Source organism: Taudactylus pleione, unplaced genomic scaffold (assembly GCF_031769625.1).
Source record: "Taudactylus pleione unplaced genomic scaffold, aTauple2 ptg000867l, whole genome shotgun sequence".
In the NCBI taxonomy this organism is placed as follows: domain Eukaryota; kingdom Metazoa; phylum Chordata; class Amphibia; order Anura; family Myobatrachidae; genus Taudactylus; species Taudactylus pleione.
Window position 1 is genome coordinate 196023 of NW_028285269.1, and position 22431 is coordinate 218453.

Genomic DNA, 22431 nt, shown 5'->3' on the forward strand with positions numbered 1-22431 from the left:
TACACACATACTGTATATTATACACCAGGGTTGCCTACCTTTAATATTCTCTTCCCGGGAGAAGCCCGGGTAAGAGAAGCAGCAGGGGGCCGACGGGGGCGGGGCTTGACAATTCGCGTCATTAAGCCCCGCCCCCTCATGGTAAAATTGCAGCGATTGGGGACAATTTACTTAGGGCGCGGGGCCAAATGCTGTGATTCATGCAGAATCACAGCTTAAGCCCCGCCCCCTTCACAGAGACCCGCGATTGCTTCGGGAATTCTCCTAATTCTTCCCACTTCACTAGGAAGTGGGCAGAATGCGGGAGAAATGCCTACCCTTCCAGGTGTGCGGGGGGTTACCCGAAAAATCGGGAGCCTCCCGCGAAAACCGGGAGGGTAGGCATGTATGTTATACACACACATATTATACACACATACTGTATATTATATACACAAATATTATACACACATACTGTATATTATATCATACTTGATGACAATCAGCTCCAGCCTTCCAGGAGGGAGCCAATTGTTGGCTAACAGTGGGGGTGGCCATTGACATCACATTGGGCGCGTAGTTGCGTGATTGCGTCATCGTGGCCTTGCCCCCTCTTCACAATGCCGTTATTTTCGGCATTGTAAAACAGGGGGCGGGCCACAATGACGCTACACAGCGTGAATCACGTCACCCCCCCACTGCGGTGGTTTATATTTTTTTCTGGGGGGAGGACGGGACGGTCGCAGGCTTCCAGGAGGCTTGCCTGCCTTTCCGAGGGGCCGGGAGCGGCACCTGAAAATCGGGAGGCTTCTGGCCAAATCAGGAGGGTAGGCAAGCCTGTATTATACACAAACATATTATACACACATACTGCATATTATACACACACATATTATTCACACATACTGTATATTATACACACATACTGCATATTATACACACACATATTATACACACACATATTATACACACATACTGTATATTATACACACACTACTATACACACACATACACAATCATATTATACACACACATATTATTCACACATACTGTATATTATACACACATACTGCATATTATACACACACATATTATACACACACATATTATACACACATACTGTATATTATACACACACTACTATACACACACATACACAATCATATTATACACACATACTGTATATTATACACACACATATTATACACACATACTGTATATTATACACACACTACTATACACACACATACACAATCATATTATACACACATACTGCATATTATACACACACATATTATACACACATACTGCATATTATACACACACATATTATGCACACTCATTATTCACACATACTGTATATTATACACACACATATTATACACACTCATATTATTCACACATACTGTATATTATACACACACATATTATACACATACTGCATATTATACACACACATATACACATTATACACACATACTGTATATTATACACACACTACTATACACACACATACACAATCATATTATACACACATACTGTATATTATACACACACATATTATACACACATACTGCATATTATACACACATACTGTATATTATACACACACTACTATACACACACATATTATACACACATACTGTATATTATACCCACACATATTATATACACATACTGCATATTATACACACATATACACATTATACACACATACTGTATATTATACACACCCTACTATACACACACATACACAATCATATTATACACACATACTGTATATTATACACACATATATTATACACACATACTGCATATTATACACACACATATTATACACATACTGTATATTATACACACACATATTATACACACTCATATTATTCACACATACTGTATATTATACCCACACATATTATACACACATACTGCATATTATACACACATATAGACATTATACACACCTACTGTATATTATACACACACATACACACTCATATTATACACACATACTGTATATTATACACACATACTGTATATTATACACACACATATTATACACATACATACACACTCATATTATACACATATACTGTATATTATACACACATACTATATATTTTACACACACATACACACTCATATTATACTCATATTATACACACACACACACACACATATTATACACATATACTGTATATTTCACACACACATATTATACACACATACTGTATATTATACACACACATATTATACACACTCATATTACAGACCCTCCAACATGACCCCTGCCATCCGGTACAAAATGCTCTGCTCCTGGACTTCCTTCTTAATTGATGACTCCAGACACCTGTGGTGAAACACCTGTCTCATCTATTACCTAGTTAAACACAGGTGACTGCAATCATACATTAGGTGGGAAGTCCAGGAGCAGAGTGTTTTGTACCTGATGGAAGGGGTCATGTTGGAGGGTAGGTAATATGTGTGTATAATATGAGTGTGTATAATATGTGAATGTGTATAATATGAGTGTGTATAATATACAGTATGTGTATATAATATGAGTGTGTATAATATACAGTATGTGTATATAATATGAGTGTGTATAATATGAGTGTGTATAATGAGTGTGTATAATATGTGAATGTGTATAATATGAGTGTGTATAATATACAGTATGTGTATATAATATGAGTGTGTATAATATACAGTATGTGTATATAATATGAGTGTGTATAATATGACTGTGTGTATAATATGAGTGTGTATAATGAGTGTGTATAATATGTGAATGTGTATAATATGAGTGTGTATAATATACAGTATGTGTATATGAGTGTGTATAATATACAGTATGTGTATATAATATGAGTGTGTATAATATACAGTATGTGTATATAATATGAGTGTGTATAATATACAGTATGTGTATATAATATGAGTGTGTATAATATACAGTATGTGTATATAATATGAGTGTGTATAATATGAGTGTGTATAATATGACTGTGTGTATAATATGAGTGTGTATAATATGTGAATGTGTATAATATGAGTGTGTATAATATACAGTATGTGTATATAATATGAGTGTGTATAATATACAGTATGTGTATATAATATGAGTGTGTATAATATGAGTGTGTATAATGAGTGTGTATAATATGTGAATGTGTATAATATGAGTGTGTATAATATACAGTATGTGTATATAATATGAGTGTGTATAATATACAGTATGTGTATATAATATGAGTGTGTATAATATGACTGTGTGTATAATATGAGTGTGTATAATGAGTGTGTATAATATGTGAATGTGTATAATATGAGTGTGTATAATATACAGTATGTGTATATGAGTGTGTATAATATACAGTATGTGTATATAATATGAGTGTGTATAATATACAGTATGTGTATATAATATGAGTGTGTATAATATACAGTATGTGTATATAATATGAGTGTGTATAATATACAGTATGTGTATATAATATGAGTGTGTATAATATGAGTGTGTATAATATGACTGTGTGTATAATATGAGTGTGTATAATGAGTGTGTATAATATGTGAATGTGTATAATATGAGTGTGTATAATATACAGTATGTGTATATAATATGAGTGTGTATAATATACAGTATGTGTATATAATATGAGTGTGTATAATATGACTGTGTGTATAATATGAGTGTGTATAATGAGTGTGTATAATATGTGAATGTGTATAATATGAGTGTGTATAATATACAGTATGTGTATATGAGTGTGTATAATATACAGTATGTGTATATAATATGAGTGTGTATAATATACAGTATGTGTATATAATATGAGTGTGTATAATATACAGTATGTGTATATAATATGAGTGTGTATAATATACAGTATGTGTATATAATATGAGTGTGTATATGTAGATGTGACAGTGACAGATAGACCATGTGGCAGAAGATCAGGACATGCTCAGAGCAGCAAAGTCTGTTTCTCTGTTTCCTGCTAATAAAGCTGATTGAACAGTGTGACCACTCATAGGAAGTGATGTCAGCAGTGGTCACATGACTCTTTAGGGAGAGAAGAAATTTCTTGTGATGGTAATGTATAATGTATATAGTGTGTGTATAATGTATATAGTGTGTGTATAATGTATATAATGTATATAGTGTGTGTGTATAATGTATATAACAATGTGTATAATATATATAATGTGTATAGTGTGTGTATAATGTATATAGTGTGTGTATAGTGTATATAGTGTGTGTATAATGTATATAACAATGTGTATAATATATATAATGTGTATAGTGTGTGTATAATGTATAGTGTGTGTATAGTGTATATAGTGTGTGTATAATGTATATAATGTATATAGTGTGTGTGTATAATGTATATAACAATGTGTATAATATATATAATGTGTATAGTGTGTGTATAATGTATAGTGTGTGTATAGTGTATATAGTGTGTGTATAATGTATATAATGTATATAGTGTGTGTGTATAATGTATATAACAATGTGTATAATATATATAATGTGTATAGTGTGTGTATAATGTATAGTGTGTGTATAGTGTATATAGTGTGTGTATAATGTATATAATGTATATAGTGTGTGTGTATAATGTATATAACAATGTGTATAATATATATAATGTGTATAGTGTGTGTATAATGTATAGTGTGTGTATAGTGTATATAGTGTGTGTATAATGTATATAATGTATATAGTGTGTGTGTATAATGTATATAACAATGTGTATAATATATATAATGTGTATAGTGTGTGTATAATGTATAGTGTGTGTATAGTGTATATAGTGTGTGTATAATGTATATAATGTATAGTGTGTGTGTGTATAATGTATATAACAATGTGTATAATATATATAATGTGTATAGTGTGTGTATAATGTATAGTGTATATAGTGTGTGTATAATGTATATAATGTATATAGTGTGTGTGTATAATGTATATAACAATGTGTATAATATATATAATGTGTATAGTGTGTGTATAATGTATAGTGTGTGTATAGTGTATATAGTGTGTGTATAATGTATATAATGTATATAGTGTGTGTGTATAATGTGTATAATATATATAATGTGTATAGTGTGTGTATAATGTATAGTGTGTGTATAGTGTATATAGTGTGTGTATAATGTATATAATGTATATAGTGTGTGTGTATAATGTATATAACAATGTGTATAATATATATAATGTGTATAGTGTGTGTATAATGTATAGTGTGTGTATAGTGTATATAGTGTGTGTATAATGTATATAATGTATATAGTGTGTGTGTATAATGTATATAACAATGTGTATAATATATATAATGTGTATAGTGTGTGTATAATGTATAGTGTGTGTATAGTGTATATAGTGTGTGTATAATGTATATAATGTATAGTGTGTGTGTGTATAATGTATATAACAATGTATATAATATATATAATGTGTATAGTGTGTGTATAATGTATAGTGTGTGTATAGTGTATATAGTGTGTGTATAATGTATATAATGTATATAGTGTGTGTGTATAATGTATATAACAATGTGTATAATATATATAATGTGTATAGTGTGTGTATAATGTATAGTGTGTGTATAGTGTATATAGTGTGTGTATAATGTATATAATGTATAGTGTGTGTGTGTATAATGTATATAACAATGTGTATAATATATATAATGTGTATAGTGTGTGTATAATGTATAGTGTGTGTATAGTGTATATAGTGTGTGTATAATGTATATAATGTATAGTGTGTGTGTATAATGTATATAACAATGTGTATAATATATATAATGTGTATAGTGTGTGTATAATGTATAGTGTGTGTATAGTGTATATAGTGTGTGTATAATGTATATAATGTATATAGTGTGTGTGTATAATGTATATAACAATGTGTATAATATATATAATGTGTATAGTGTGTGTATAATGTATAGTGTGTGTATAGTGTATATAGTGTGTGTATAATGTATATAATGTATAGTGTGTGTGTGTATAATGTATATAACAATGTGTATAATATATATAATGTGTATAGTGTGTGTATAATGTATAGTGTGTGTATAGTGTATATAGTGTGTGTATAATGTATATAATGTATATAGTGTGTGTGTATAATGTATATAACAATGTGTATAATATATATAATGTGTATAGTGTGTGTATAATGTATAGTGTGTGTATAGTGTATATAATGTATAGTGTGTGTGTGTATAATGTATATAACAATGTGTATAATATATATAATGTGTATAGTGTGTGTATAATGTATAGTGTGTGTATAGTGTATATAGTGTGTATATAATGTATATAGTGTGTGTGGATAATGTATATAACAATGTGTATAATATATATAATGTGTATAGTGTGTGTATAATGTATAGTGTGTGTATAGTGTATATAGTGTGTGTATAATGTATATAATGTATATAGTGTGTGTGTATAATGTATATAACAATGTGTATAATATATATAATGTGTATAGTGTGTGTATAATGTATAGTGTGTGTATAGTGTATATAGTGTGTGTGTATAATGTATATAACAATGTGTATAATATAATGTGTATAGTGTGTATAGTGTGTGTGTATAATGTATATAACAATGTGTATAATATATATAATGTATATAGTGTGTGTGTATAATGTATATAACAATGTGTATAATATATATAATGTGTATAGTGTGTGTATAATGTATATAGTGTGTATAATGTATATAGTGTGTGTGTATAATGTATATAACAATGTGTATAATATATATAATGTGTATAGTGTGTATAATGTGTGTATAATGTAATGTATATAACAATGTGTATAATATATATAATGTGTATAATGTGTATAGTGTGTGTATAGTGTATATAGTGTGTGTATAATGTATAGTGTGTGTATAGTGTATATAGTGTGTGTATAATGTATATAGTGTGTGTATAATGTATATAGTGTGTGTATAATGTATATAGTGTGTATATGTATATAGTGTGTGTGTATAATGTAATGTATATAACAATGTGTATAATATGTATAATGTATATAGTGTGTATATGTATATAGTGTGTGTGTATAATGTAATGTATATAACAATGTGTATAATATATAGTGTATAGTGTGTGTATAATGTATAGTGTGTGTATAATGTATAGTGTGTGTGTGTATAATGTATATAGTGTGTATATGTATATAGTGTGTGTGTATAATGTAATGTATATAACAATGTGTATAATATATATAATGTGTATAGTGTGTGTATAATGTATAGTGTGTGTATAGTGTATATAGTGTGTGTATAATGTATGTGTGTATAATGTATAGTGTATGTATAAAGTATAGTGTGTGTGTATAATGTATATAGTGTGTATATAATGTATAGTGTGTGTGTATAATGTATAGTGTGTGTATAGTGTATAATGTATATAGTGTGTGTATAATGTATAGTGTAAATGGGTATAATGTTTAGTGTGTGTATATGTATATAGTGTGTGTATAATGTATAGTGTAAATGGGTATAATGTATAGTGTGTGTATATGTATATAGTGTGTGTATAATGTATAGTGTGTGTGTATAATGTATAGTGTGTGTGTATAATGTATAGTGTAAATGGGTATAATGTATAGTGTGTGTATAATGTATATAGTGTGTGTGTATAATGTAATGTATATAACAATGTGTATAATATATATAATGTGTATAGTGTGTGTATAATGTATAGTGTGTGTATAGTGTATATAGTGTGTGTATAATGTATGTGTGTATAAAGTATAGTGTGTGTGTATAATGTATATAGTGTGTATATAATGTATAGTGTGTGTGTATAATGTATAGTGTGTGTATAGTGTATAATGTATATAGTGTGTGTATAATGTATAGTGTAAATGGGTATAATGTTTAGTGTGTGTATATGTATATAGTGTGTGTATAATGTATAGTGTAAATGGGTATAATGTATAGTGTGTGTATATGTATATAGTGTGTGTATAATGTATAGTGTGTGTGTATAATGTATAGTGTAAATGGGTATAATGTATAGTGTGTGTATAATGTATATAGTGTGTGTGTATAATGTAATGTATATAACAATGTGTATAATATATATAATGTGTACAGTGTGTGTATATGTATATAGTGTGTGTGTATAATGTATATAGTGTGTGTGTATAATGTATAGTGTATAATGTATATAATGTAATGTATATAACAATGTGTATAATATATATTATGTGTATAATGTATAGTGTGTGTATAATGTAATGTGTATAATGTATAGTGTGTGTGTATAATGTATAGTGTGTATAATGTAATGTATATAACAATGTGTATAATGTATATAGTGTGTGTATAATGTATAGTGTGTGTGTATAATGTATAGTGTGTATAATGTAATGTATATAACAATGTGTATAATGTATAGTGTGTATAATGTGTGTATAATGTATAGTGTGTGTATAATGTATATAGTGTGTATAATGTAATGTATATAACAGTGTATAATATGTGTATATATAATATATATATATAATGTGTGTGTATAATGTATATAGTGTGTTTATACTGTATAGTGTATATAATGTAATGTATATAACAATGTGTATAATGTATAGTGTGTGTGTGTATAATGTATAGTGTGTGTATAATGTATATAGTGTCTGTGTATAATGTATAGTGTATATAATGTAATGTATATAACAATGTGTATATAATGTATAGTGTGTGTATAATGTATATAGTGTGTGTGTATAATGTATAGTATATATAATGTAATGTATATAACAATGTGTATATATAATGTGTGTGTATAATGTATATAGTGTGTGTATAATGTATAGTGTGTGTATAATATGTGTATATATAGTGTGTATAATGTATAGTGTGTGTGTATAATGTATAGTGTGTGTGTGTTTAATGTATATAGTGTATGTGTATAATGTATATAGTGTGTGTATAATGTAGTGTATGTGTATAATGTATGTAATGTGTATAATATGTATATATATAATGTGTATAGTGTATGTAATGTATAATATGTGTATATATAATGTATATAGTGTGTATAATGTATATATAGTGTGTAGAATGTATATAGTGTGTGTATAATGTATGCATATAGTGTGTACAATGTATATAGTGTATTTATAATGTATATATAGTGTGTAATGCATATAGTGTGTATAATGTATACAGTTTGTGTATAATGTATATATTGTGTGTGTGTGTGTGTATAATGTATATATTGTATTTATACTGTATAGTGTGTGTATAATGTATATAGCGTGTATATAATATATAGTGTGTCTAATGTATATAGTGTGTGTATGTGTAGTGTTCCCTCTAGCTCCGGCGGCAGGCAGGGCGCCGGAACTGGAGAGGGCAATCTTGTGCGCGCGCCGAAGGCGTGCGTACCCGAAAAGGGGGCATGGTTATGAAAAGGGGGCGTGTCTATAATACACATCCCCTTTTCGTCATACTTGGGGGCGTGCCCGGCGCTTACGGACATGCCGGGCAGCCCCCAAGCGCTGCAGAAAGGGAGAATAGATGCCGGGCGCATGCGCCCGGCGTCTATTCTCCGGCGGTGACCGGATCACCGCATGTTTGTCCACCCGCGGGACACTGCGTCCCGCGGGTGAGAACGGCTCCCGCAGGCTGTAAGGGCAGGGCGCTTTTTGCCCTCCAGAAGGAGGGCAGGGCGCCGTGCCCCGCTAAAACAGCCTAGCGGGAACGCTATATGTGTAGTGTGTGTGTATAATGTATACAGTGTGTACAATGTATATAGTGTGTGTATAATGTATACAGTGTGTGTTTAATGTATATATGGTGTATAATAATAATAATTATTATTATTATCGTTTATTTATATGGTGCCACAAGTGTTCCGCAGCACCTTACAGAGTACATAACCAAAAAGTGACAGTAAAATACTATACAATGAAGGACAGGGACATGGATAATATACATTGATACGTAGGTGGCCATAACACCCAATTAAGCAACAAAGCATAGGCACCAAGTGTTAGGTGTTCTAGTGGTGAGTAAGAAGTAGATGAACATAAAGTAAGGAGAAGCACAAGAGGATAGAGGGCCCTGCTCGTAAGAGCTTACATTCTCAAGGGGAGGGGCAGACAGATGGGGAAGACAGGGAGGAGGGAGCATGTAGCAGCAAGTTAGGATGAGAGCTGGAAAGTATTAAAGTAGGGGGTCTTGAGAGCCCGTTTGAAGGATTGTAGAGAGGTGGAGAGTCTGATGGGGAGGGGGGAGAGTTCCAGAGGTGGGGAGCAGCACGGGCAATCAGTTGGCATGAGAGGCAGTGTGCATAATGTATATAGTGTGTGTGTAGTGTATATAGTGTGTATAATGTATATAGTGTGTATATATAATATATAGTGGGTGTATAATGTATATAATGTGTGTATAATGTATATATAGTGGGTGTATAATGTGTATATAGTATACATAATGTGTATATAGTGTGTGTATATAATATATAGTGTGTGTAGTGTATGTATAATGTATATAGTGTGTGTGTATAATGTATATAGTGTGTGTAGTGTATATAATGTATACAGTGTGTGTAGTGTATATAATGTATATAGTGTGTGTATAATGTATATATAATATATATAGTGTGTGTAGTGTATATAGTGGGTGTATAATTTATATAATGTGTATATATAGTGGGTGTATAATGTATATAGTATACATAATGTGTGTGTGTGTGTGTATGTATGTATATATATATATATATATATATATATATATATATATAATTAGTGTGTGTAGTGTATGTATAATGTATATAGTTTGTGTATAATTGTGATAGAAGGACTGGAGAAGTTTGGGATGGCATGTATATGTATCCCAGATTCCTTTAATATGTATCTTAACCCCCAGGAAGAGTCTGTTTTACAAACAGATCTGAGTGTTGGCTTTAGATAGAAGCCGGAGAATGGAGCCTGGGGGTGTGGATGTGAGAGAGAAGGGAGGGCTCCATCCACAGGCCATTTCAGGTGTTAGGCCTTCCAGCCTGTGAGTAGGCTAATTAAGGGATACACCTGGAAGTGGCTTATAAGAGCTGTGTAGAGTTTTGATGCAGTGTCTCACACACCCTGGGGGAGAACAGACATTGAGGTTTTGTTCTGTGACACTGGTATGTAATATGTTTGTGGTAAGGCAGAAGGCTCTGTCATATGTAGAGAGGGAGTTACCTGTCTAGTTAGAGCCCAGATGGGCTAGGCTTTATTTTTATGTTTTGTTTGTTTGATCATTGGTGTCACGCAATAGAAACTGGTGCCGACCAGCTTACTTGAAAATCCACGACTAGCGCTGTTTCCTGGCTGCTGTGTGTAAGGAGGTGTCCACCTACCCCAGGAGAGGGACCCCTATCCCGACTGTGTCACAATAATGTATATAATGTGTGTATAATGTATATATAGTGTGTGTGTATAATGTATATAGTGTGTGTGTAATGTATATAGTGTGTGTAAATATGTGTATAATGTAATATATTTAATGTGTGTAGTATATAATGTGTAGTGTGTATATATAAAGTGTGTGTGTACACTACTGTAAGTTTGGGGTCACCCAGACAATTTCGTGTTTCACATGAAAACTGACTTTTATTTATCAAATGAGTTGCAAAATGAATAGACCTTTGGCACCTAGCTGTTACTTTGGGGAGGTAATCTGTAGAAATGTCACCCCACGCTTCCTGAAGCACCTCCCACAAGTTGGATTGGCTTGATGGGCACTTCTTGTGTACGATACGGTCAGGCTGCTCCCACAACAGCTCAATGGGGTTGAGATCTGGTGACTGCTCTGGCCACTCCATTACAGACAGAATACCAGCTGCCTGCTTCTTCCCTAAATAGTTCTTGTATAATTTGGAGGTGTGCTTTGGGTCATTGTCCTGTTGGGGGAGGAAATTGGCTCCAATCAAGTGCTGTCCACAGGGTATGGCATGGCGTTGCAAAATGGAGTGATAGCCTTCCGTATTCAATTCCCTTTTACCTTGTACAAATCTCCCACTTTACCAGCACCAAAGCAGCCCCAGACCATCATATTACCTCCACCATGCTTGTCAGCTGGTGTCAGGCACTCTTCCAGCATCTTTTCACTTGTTCTGCGTCCAGGGCCGGTGCAAGGTTCCAGGCGCCCTAGGCAACATTTCACCAAATGCCCCTGCTCCCTTCAATTTATAATATGCCTTGCATAAGTCTCCCCAGTTAAATATCATGCCATACAGCAGTGTCCAAAATTCATAATATATCATATAGAATAATACACACAGCAGAGCACCAAAATCATATTGTACCTCATAACACTGCTGCAAATTCATAACATGCCACAGAGCTGTGCCACAGATTCATTCTATGTCACTCAGCCATGAATTATGCCATTAATTTTTTTTTTCTTTGTGGGCTCAGCGGTGCCCTCCAGTGGCTGGTGGCTGACTAAGGGTGCCTAATGGTAGCACCGCCCCTGTCTGCATCTCACAAATGTTCTTCTGTGTGATCCAAACACCTCAAACTTCCATTCGTCTGTCCATAACACGTTTTTCCAATCTTCCTCTGTCTAATGTCTGTGTTCTTTTGCCCATATTAGAGACTCTAATGTACTTGTCTTCTTGCACAGTTGTGCACCGGGGCCTCCCACTTCTTTTTCTACTTTGGTTAGAGTCTGTTTGTGCTGTTCTCTGAAGGGAGTAGTACTCACCGTTGTAGGAAGTGTTCAATTTCTTGGCAATTTCTCGCATGGAATAGTCTTCATTTCTAAGAGCAAGAATAGACTGTTGAGTTTCACATGAAAGTTCTCTTTTTCTGGCCATTTGGAGAGTATAATCGAAACCCACAAATGTGATGCTCCAGATACTCAACTAGCTCAAAGGAAGGCCAGTTTTATAACTTCTCTAACGAGCAAACCTATTTTCAGCTGCGCTAACATAATTGCACAAGGGTTTTCTGATCATCCATTAGTCTTCTAACACGCTTAGCAAACACAATGTACCATTAGAACACTGGAGTGATGGTTGCTGGAAATGGGCTTCTATACGGGAAACAGTCGGAAAGCCAGCAGACAAAATCCTGACCGCTGGCTTCCCGACTTTCTCATCCCGGCAAGTGTCTAATGACAGGCGTCGAAATCCCAACGCCTGTCATTAGACCTACGCCGGGAGCCCGACACCCGGCTCACCGAATGAAGGTAAGCTGGGCGTGGACAGCTGCAGGGGGGGAGGGTTAGGTTAGGGACTCCTGGGGGGGACCTAGGGTTATGCACCCCCCTGAGAGGTTAGGGCTAGGCTAGGGGAAGGGGGGTTAGGGTTAGGCACCCCTGGGGGGGAGTTAGGGTTAGGCACCCCCCTGGAAGACAGGTTTAGACAGCATTGAAGGGGGGGGTAGGTTTAGGCACTTAGAGGGGGGTTAGACACTTAGGGGTGCCTAACCCTAATCTCCCTCCCCCCCAAGAATAAATGGAAAATAAACTTCACTGCTGGGCTTCCGCTGTCGGGATTTGAACTGTGTGGCCGGCGGTAAATTGTACCGATTCCCTCTATACACCTATGTACATATTCTTTTAAAAACCAGACGTTTGCAGCTAGTATAGTCATTTACCACATTAACAATGTATAGTGTATTTCTGATTAATTTAATGTTATCAGTGCTTTTCTTTCAAAAATAAGGAAACTTCTAAGTGATCCCAAACTTTTGAATGGCAGTGTATATAATGTGTGTGTATAATGTATATAATATATTTGTAGTGTATATAATGTAATGTATGTAGTGCATACAGTATGTGTATTTAATGTGTGTAGTGCATATGTGTATATAATGTGTGTATACTATATATAACGTGAGCATATAGTATGTGTGTGTATAGCGTGTAGTGCATGTGTATTTAATGTATATAATGTGTATAATATATAGGATGTGTGTAGTGCATATGTGTGTATACTGTATATAATGTATGTAGTGTGTGTGTATAATATACTGTATATAATGTGTGTATGTGTAATGTATATAATTAGTGTTCCTGCTAGGCTGTTTTAGCGGGGTGCCACACCCTGCCCTTTTTGTAAAGGGCAAAAAGCACCCTGTCCTCTGGCGTGGTAACCCGTTGAAACAGCCTGTGGGCGCCGTCCCCTCCCATGGGTCATGAAAACTGTGCTTATGCCCGGCATCCATTCACACTAACAGCAGAGCTTGGGGGCAGCCCTGCATGTCCGTTAGTGCCAGGCACGCCCCCAAGAGTGATGAAAATTATAGTTATGGTAGACTTACCTAGATAACTCCTTTTCTTCAAGGTTCAAAGGGATACCATGGGAAATATTATGGTTGGAAGACTAGGTGCAAAACAGTTAAAGCTTCTGCTCCCAGAATGCCCCGGGTCCTTCCCCATATATACCCTAGCCATAGGATTTCTGTTTAGTTAACAAGCCTCAAGGCAGGAGAAGAAAGACAAATCGTACACCAGAAACACTTACATAAGATGAGGGAATCTGTGACTGAAAGAATATAACCCAATGAATCGAAGTGCATCAGGGTTGGTGCCCTGTGGACCCTATGGACATCAAAGAAAAGGAGATATCTAGGTTAGTGTACCATAACTCTAATTTTCATTGGTGTCCATAGGATACCATGGATTGTCATAAAGCAGTTCTCCTAAGGAGGGAGACACTCCTGAGCAGAAAGAACTCGTTGCACAAAGGAAGCATCCTGAGGGCCAAAGGCATAAAGAAAAGGGTGGACAGAAGACCAAGTGGCTGCCTTACACAACTGTTTAGCGGAGGCACCATGACTAAATGCCCATGATGGCCCTACAAACCGAGAAGAATGTGCTGTCACTGTGATTGGGACAGGGAGATCAGCCTGTGTGTACACCTGAGAGATAGTCATGCGTAGCCATCTCACCACAGTCGGCTTATTAGCTGGACATCCTTGTTTGTGAAAACTATATAATATAAAAAAGAGCATCTCATTTTCGAAAAGAGTTTGAATGATACACATAGATACAGCGAGCACTAGCTACAACCAGGGAGGCTTCACCTACAGAAAGGTCTGGAGCCTGAAAAGCTGGAACAACAATCTCTTCATTCACATGAAAACGGGTCACTACCTTAGGAAGGTAACCCTCCCTAGTATGAAGAACAGCTTTATCTGGTGAAAAATAAAAAATGGGGGGTGACAAGAGCTCTGCCAAATCAGTGACTCTGCGAGCAGAAGAAATGGCAAGAAGGAAAAGTGTCTTGGCTGTTAACCACTTCAAATCAAGAGAGTCCAAATGTTTAAATGGGGAAGTTTATAGTTCCTTAAGAACCAAAGACGAATCTCATGGTGCTACCGGTGGAACAAAAGGAGGCTGAATTCGCTAAACTCCTTGGAAAAAAATTCTAACATCTGGTAATGAAGCAATCATCTTCTGAAACCACACTGAATGTGCAGTCTCAAAGTGGCCAGGCGTAGACCCTTGTCTAATCCTGCCTGAAGAAAAGCCAGTACCCTGGAATTCCTGAATATCTTAGGATCATACTTCCTACGGGAACACCACTGACCAAAAGAATATCAAACTCTGTAATAGATGCGGACAGGGGAAGGCTTCCATGCCCTAATCATCATTTGAGTCACAGAACTGGAAAAACCTTTCGCTCTTAGGATGGAAGATTCAAGAGCCAAGCCGTCAAAGCCAGATGGGGTAAGACTGGATGTCGGCAGGGACCCTGCTCTAGGAGATCCTGCCAAAGAGGAAGAGGGTATGGACTGTCTATGGACAGATTCTGGATGTCGTTGAACCAATGACATCTGGGCAAAGCCGGAGCCACCAGTATTACCATTCTGCCTTCCTGTTTGAATTTCTGTGATCTCTTGGGAGTAGAGAAATCAGAGGAAAGAGATACGCCAACTTGAAATCCCATCTCTCTGCCAGTGTGTCCATGAAGGCTGCTAATGGGTCTCTGGACCTGTACCTGGGGTCCTTGTGGTTGTGGCATGATGCTATGAAATCTATCTCTGGCAGACCCCATTTTTTTACCAAGAGCTGAAACACTCCCAGATGGAGAGACCACTCACCAGAGTATATGTCCTGGTGACTTAGAAAGTCTGCTTCCCAATTGAGTTCTCCCAGTATGAATATTGCTGAGATGGCTGGAAGATGACGATCTGCCCAAAAAGGAACATTTGTCACTTCCTTCATGGCTGCATATCTTCTTGTGCCTCCCTGATGATTGAGGTAGACCACTGTAGTCGCGTTGTCTGACTGGATCTGGACAGGACTGCCCTGGAGCAGGTCCTGTGCCATAACAAGAGCTCTGTATACTGCTCGCAGTTCCAGAATATTTATTAGCATATGACTTTCTTGATATTTTCATCTTCCCTGAAAGGTGTGATGACCTGTCACTGCACCCCATCCACGAAGGCTGGCATCCATGGCGAGAAGCACCCAATTTGGAATCCAGAACGGATGCCCTTTGTTTAGATGATCCTTTCTCAGCCACCACTGGATGGAGTGATGAACCTCTGGAGTGAGAAGGATCCTCTGAGACCTTATAAAATGATGCTGTTTGTTCCACCTGGAGAGAACCAATCTTTGTAGAGGCCTGGAATGGAACTGAGCATACCCCACCATGTCGACGGTGGATACCATTGATCCAAGGACCTGCATTGCCAACAGAATAGATATCCTTCTCTTGTGTAGCAGCTTGCATATTCGTAATGATAGATCCACAATATTGTCCTCTGGCAGAAACACTCTTTGTGCCCGAGAATCCAGAAATGCTCCCAGATGTACCATCTGCTGTGTTGGAGAAAGTGACAATTTATTCCAATTATCCAGCTGTGCCCTTGTAGGCTATGGTTATATGAAGATGGTTTTGTAATATAACCAGAATCTGTGCCAATATCAGATGGTCGTCCAGATATGACAGAATTCTGACACTTGAGAGAAGCCGTCATGACTGCCATTATTTTGGTAAATACCCGGGGAGCCGTAGATAGGCCAAAGGGTAGAGCCTGAAATTGGTTATGATGCTGATGGACAGCAAACCATAGGAATTGTTGGTGGGATGGTATAACAGGAACATGCAGATATGCATCCTGAATGTCCAGAGAAACCATGTAATCTCCTGGCTCCATTGCCAAAATAATTAACAGGAGAGTTTCCATATGGAACTTGGGCACATGAATAAACCTGTTGAGGGTTTTAAGATTTAGTATAGAGTGATTAGCCCCATTTGGTTTCTAAAACAGAAACAGATTGGAATAATAACCCCTTCACCGTTGAGACACAGGAATTGGGATTATTACCCCTGCCTGCAGCAGGGAGTAAATTGCTTCCTGAAGGGCCAAGGCCTTGACTGCATCTGATGAAAGATATTTGTGCAAAAAGCCTTATGGTGGGGGATGTCTCCTAAAAGTGAGGGCATAACCCTGAGATACCAATTCATCGCACCCAGGCATCTGTAGTTGTCTGATGCCAATAATCCACAAACTGAAGAAGTCAGCCTTCCACCATGGGATCCCCCAGGAGAAGGCCGCTTCATCAGGGCAAGGGCTTGTTTTCTGGCTCAGAAGCTGGACGTCTTGCTGGGCCAGACCTCTTAGTTTGTCACTTTGACTTGCAGAAACTATTTGGCCTAGAGGAAGGCTGTTCCTTTGCTCGTCCCTGAGGACGGAAGGACTGGAAAGAAACCTGCCTAAATCTAGTCTTTGATGTAGATGGCAAACCTGCAGATTTTGAAGCCGCCAGAGTAGTGATTATTTTATCCAACTCTGCTCCAAAAAGTACTTTTCAATAGAAGGGTAAAACTTCCAGCGCCCTCTTTGATCCTGTATCCGCTTTTCCAAGATCTTAACCAAAGGGCCCATACGAGCCACTATTGATGCTGCTGATGCCCTAGAAGCTAAAATTCCAGCATCCACTGCAGCTCCTCACAGATAGGAGGCCGCTTCTCGTATATGGGAGATAGTCATCATCTGTTCTCTAGTAGCATCTGGTAGAGTGTTTTCCAATGCCCCTATCCGTTCTACAACAGCTGTGGCTATTCAGGCTCCAGTCATAGCTGGATGAGTAAACGCTTCAGATGAAGGAAATATTGCTTTATCACAGGTTTCAATCTTTTTATCTGTGGAATCCTTAGCATTTCTAATTAAATGTGTTACATGAGCATCCACAGTAGGAGGTACCTCCCATTTTGTACATAAGGTGGAAACTAATTCAATGATGTTTATTCTTTTATTCACATAAAACTGTTTATCAGAGTTACCCCATGCCTCCTCAATAAGCTCTGTAAGCTGATCAGACACAGGGAACTCTGTTTTGACCACCTTATGGTGGTGACTAAACATTGGAGCCTTCTTACTATGAGCTGGTTCATCATCCTGAATATCTAGGACTGATTTAACCGCCCTCACCAAAGAACATCTTGTGGATGGATGATCCTCCTCCCCCGAGCTAGATCCTGGAGAGGAACACTGCACATCATCTGATTCTCCTTATGATGTGTCCAAATCCATATGTTGGACAGACTGACAAAAAGATAACTTGCGTTTAGGCACTTTGGTCACTACCGGTCTGTTATCAACATTAGATGGTGCCATACTCTGACTAGAATGGCCATAAATATCCTTCCATGAAGTTCACATAGGAGGTGCAAACATAGTATACTGTGAACACCCATCCAAGGAGGCATCATAGGAGCAGCCATACGATCCACAACCTTCATCATAAGCTGGGACAAAGAGGAAAGCCAAGATGGTTCTTGAGCAGGGACAGATAAACTGGATTGGTAAGGTGACTCTTTATAACAGACAACACACAAACCATCCTTTACATCCTGCATGGACACACAGGTCATACATGACTTACATGGAACCAGCACAGACGGCCCCTCCTCCTGTTTACCTTTATCTTTTGACATGGTCAATAAAGGCAATAATTGCAATGTTATGTGACAGCCTTCACACAATCTCAATGAATGCGATGTACTCAGAGAAAAACCTCAAGAGGATGGAGAGAAAACACCGTGGACAATCCCGGGCCCTGACAGCAGCGGTTTTTGGTGCATCTCTGATAGACAGAAGCAAGGACTGCCATGTGCGATTCCTCATAAGCGAGGTATCGCCTTAGCTGACATCTCTGATCATCCGGTGCAGTCCAGGTCACAGCATTGCTGCTAGCTAAGCTCAGCTGTGTGTATTGCGGCCCGGTGGAAGCAGATGGAGTCGTATTATCTAGATCTTAATACAGACACGGAGTACTGCTGACTCAAACATAATAAAACATAACAAATATAAAAGCTTAGCACTGCCAGAGCAGTCCTGTTACAAAGGTGCGGTTTGATCCTGCCGCACCAAACAAACAACTGAAGTTCTATGGCTATGGTGGGTATATATGGGGAAGGACCTGGGGCATTCTGGGAGCAGAAGCTTTAACTGTTTGGTGCCTGTTCTTCCAACCATAATATTCCCCATGGTATCCCTGTGGATCACTATGGACCCCGAAGAAAAAAGGGGATGCATCTTAAAGACACGCCCCTTTTTCCTTAACCATGCCCCCTTTTAAGGTGCATGCCTAGACCTAGAGTGAACACTAAATAATGTGTGTATGAATAATGTATACAGATGGGTCCTCGTACATCTAGCCTCCTTGCATGTTAAACAGCCTTTCTAATCATGCCATGCCGAGGTGAGACTTGGTAGTGCCGAGCATCTTTTTGTGCATCGTATTCACATAGTGATATACATATGTAGCACAAGCAGCTAATGCTGATTACAATGATATACAGCATGCCTATGATCTCTGTGTGACTGTGGGTGTATCTGCATGTGAAATGCTACGTTAGCGTTAAAGCCGCTGACCGTGTAGCATAGCGTTTAGCATGCAGATACACCCGCAGTCACACACAGAACATAGGCATGCTACATATCATATTACTCAGCAGCAGCTGTAACACTAACGTTTAGCATGCAGATACACCCGCAGTCACACACAGAACATAGACATGCTACATATCATATTACTCAGCAGCAGCTGTAACACTGTAACGTTTAGCATGTATATACACCCGCAGTCACACAGAACATAGGCATGCTGTATATCATATTACTCAGCAGCAGCTGTAACACTGTAACGTTTAGCATGTAGATACACCCGCAGTCACACACAGAACATAGGCATGCTGTATATCATATTACTCAGCAGCAGCTGTAACACTGTAACGTTTAGCATGTATATACACCCGCAGTCACACAGAACATAGACATGCTACATATCATATTACTAAGCAGCAGCTGTAACACTGTAACGTTTAGCATGCAGATACACCTGCAGTCACACACAGAACATAGACATGCTGTATATCATATTACTCAGCAGCAGCTGTAACACTGTAACGTTTAGCATGCAGATACACCTGCAGTCACACACAGAACATAGGCATGCTGTATATCATATTACTCAGCAGCAGCTGTAACACTGTAACGTTTAGCATGTATATACACCGGCAGTCATACACAGAACATAGGCATGCTGTATATCATATTACTCAGCAGCAGCTGTAACACTGTAACGTTTAGCATGTATATACTCCCGCAGTCACACACAGAACATAGACATGCTACATATCATATTTCTCAGCACCAGCTGTAACACTGTAACATTTAGCATGCATATATACCCGCAGTCATACACAGAACATAGGCATGCTACATATCATATTACTCAGCACCAGCTGTAACACTGTAACATTTAGCATGCATATATACCCGCAGTAATACACACAACATAGACATGCTACATATCATATTACTCAGCAGCTGTAACACTGTAACGTTTAGCATGTATATACACCCGCAGTCACGCACAGAACATAGGCATGCTACATATCATATTTCTCAGCAGCGGCTGTAACACTGTAACGTTTAGCATGCATATATACCCGCATTGACACAGAACATAGACATGCTATATATCATATTACTCAGCAGCAGCTGTAACACTGTAACGTTTAGCATGTAGATACACCCGCAGCCACACACAGAACATAGGCATGCTGTATATCATATTACTCAGCAGCAGCTGTAACACTGTAACGTTTAGCATGTAGATACACCCGCAGTCACACACAGAACATAGGCATGCTGTATATCATATTACTCAGCAGCAGCTGTAACACTGTAACGTTTAGCATGTATATACACCCGCAATCACACACAGAACATAGGCATGCTACATATCATATTACTCAGCAGCAGCTGTAACACTAACGTTTAGCATGCAGATACACCCGCAGTCACACACAGAACATAGACATGCTACATATCATATTACTCAGCAGCAGCTGTAACACTGTAACGTTTAGCATGTATATACACCCGCAGTCACACAGAACATAGGCATGCTGTATATCATATTACTCAGCAGCAGCTGTAACACTGTAACGTTTAGCATGTATATACACCCGCAGTCACACACAGAACATAGGCATGCTGTATATCATATTACTCAGTAGCAGCTGTAACACTAATGTTTAGCATGTAGATACACCCGCAGTCACACACAGAACATAGACATGCTGTATATCATATTACTCAGCAGCAGCTGTAACACTGTAACGTTTAGCATGTATATACACCTGCAGTCACACACAGAACATAGACATGCTGTATATCATATTACTCAGCAGCAGCTGCAACACTGTAACGTTTAGCATGCAGATACACCCGCAGTCACACACAGAACATAGACATGCTACATATCATATTACTCAGCAGCAGCTGTAACACTGTAACGTTTAGCATGTATATACACCTGCAGTCACACACAGAACATAGACATGCTGTATATCATATTACTCAGCAGCAGCTGTAACACTGTAACGTTTAGCATGTAGATACACCCGCAGTCACACACAGAACATAGACATGCTACATATCATATTACTCAGCAGCAGCTGTAATACTGTAATGTTTAGCATGCAGATACACCCGCAGTCACACACAGAACATAGACATGCTACATATCATATTACTCAGCAGCAGCTGTAACACTGTAACGTTTAGCATGTAGATACACCCGCAGTCACACACAGAACATAGGCATGCTGTATATCATATTACTCAGCAGCAGCTGTAACACTGTAACGATTAGCATGTAGATACACCCGCAGTCACACACAGAACATAGGCATGCTGTATATCATATTACTCAGCAGCAGCTGTAACACTGTAACGTTTAGCATGCAGATACACCTGCAGTCACACACAGAACATAGACATGCTGTATATCATATTACTCAGCAGCAGCTGTAACACTGTAACGTTTAGCATGTATATACACCCGCAGTCACACACAGAACATAGGCATGCTGTATATCATATTACTCAGTAGCAGCTGTAACACTAATGTTTAGCATGTAGATACACCCGCAGTCACACACAG

At 37.3% G+C, this 22431-nt stretch overlaps 1 protein-coding gene across 1 annotated transcript in view; it reads left to right on the forward strand.

Moving 5' to 3' along the window:
- Positions 1–3995: 3995 nt before the first annotated feature.
- The window catches only part of LOC148474223 (uncharacterized), an 88954-nt gene continuing 70518 nt past the window's right edge, over positions 3996–22431 (forward strand). Inside the window, exon 1 of the mRNA XM_088458916.1 lies at positions 3996–4078. The gene's annotated coding sequence lies outside the window, so the exon portion shown is untranslated. The remainder of the gene's footprint in view (positions 4079–22431) is intronic.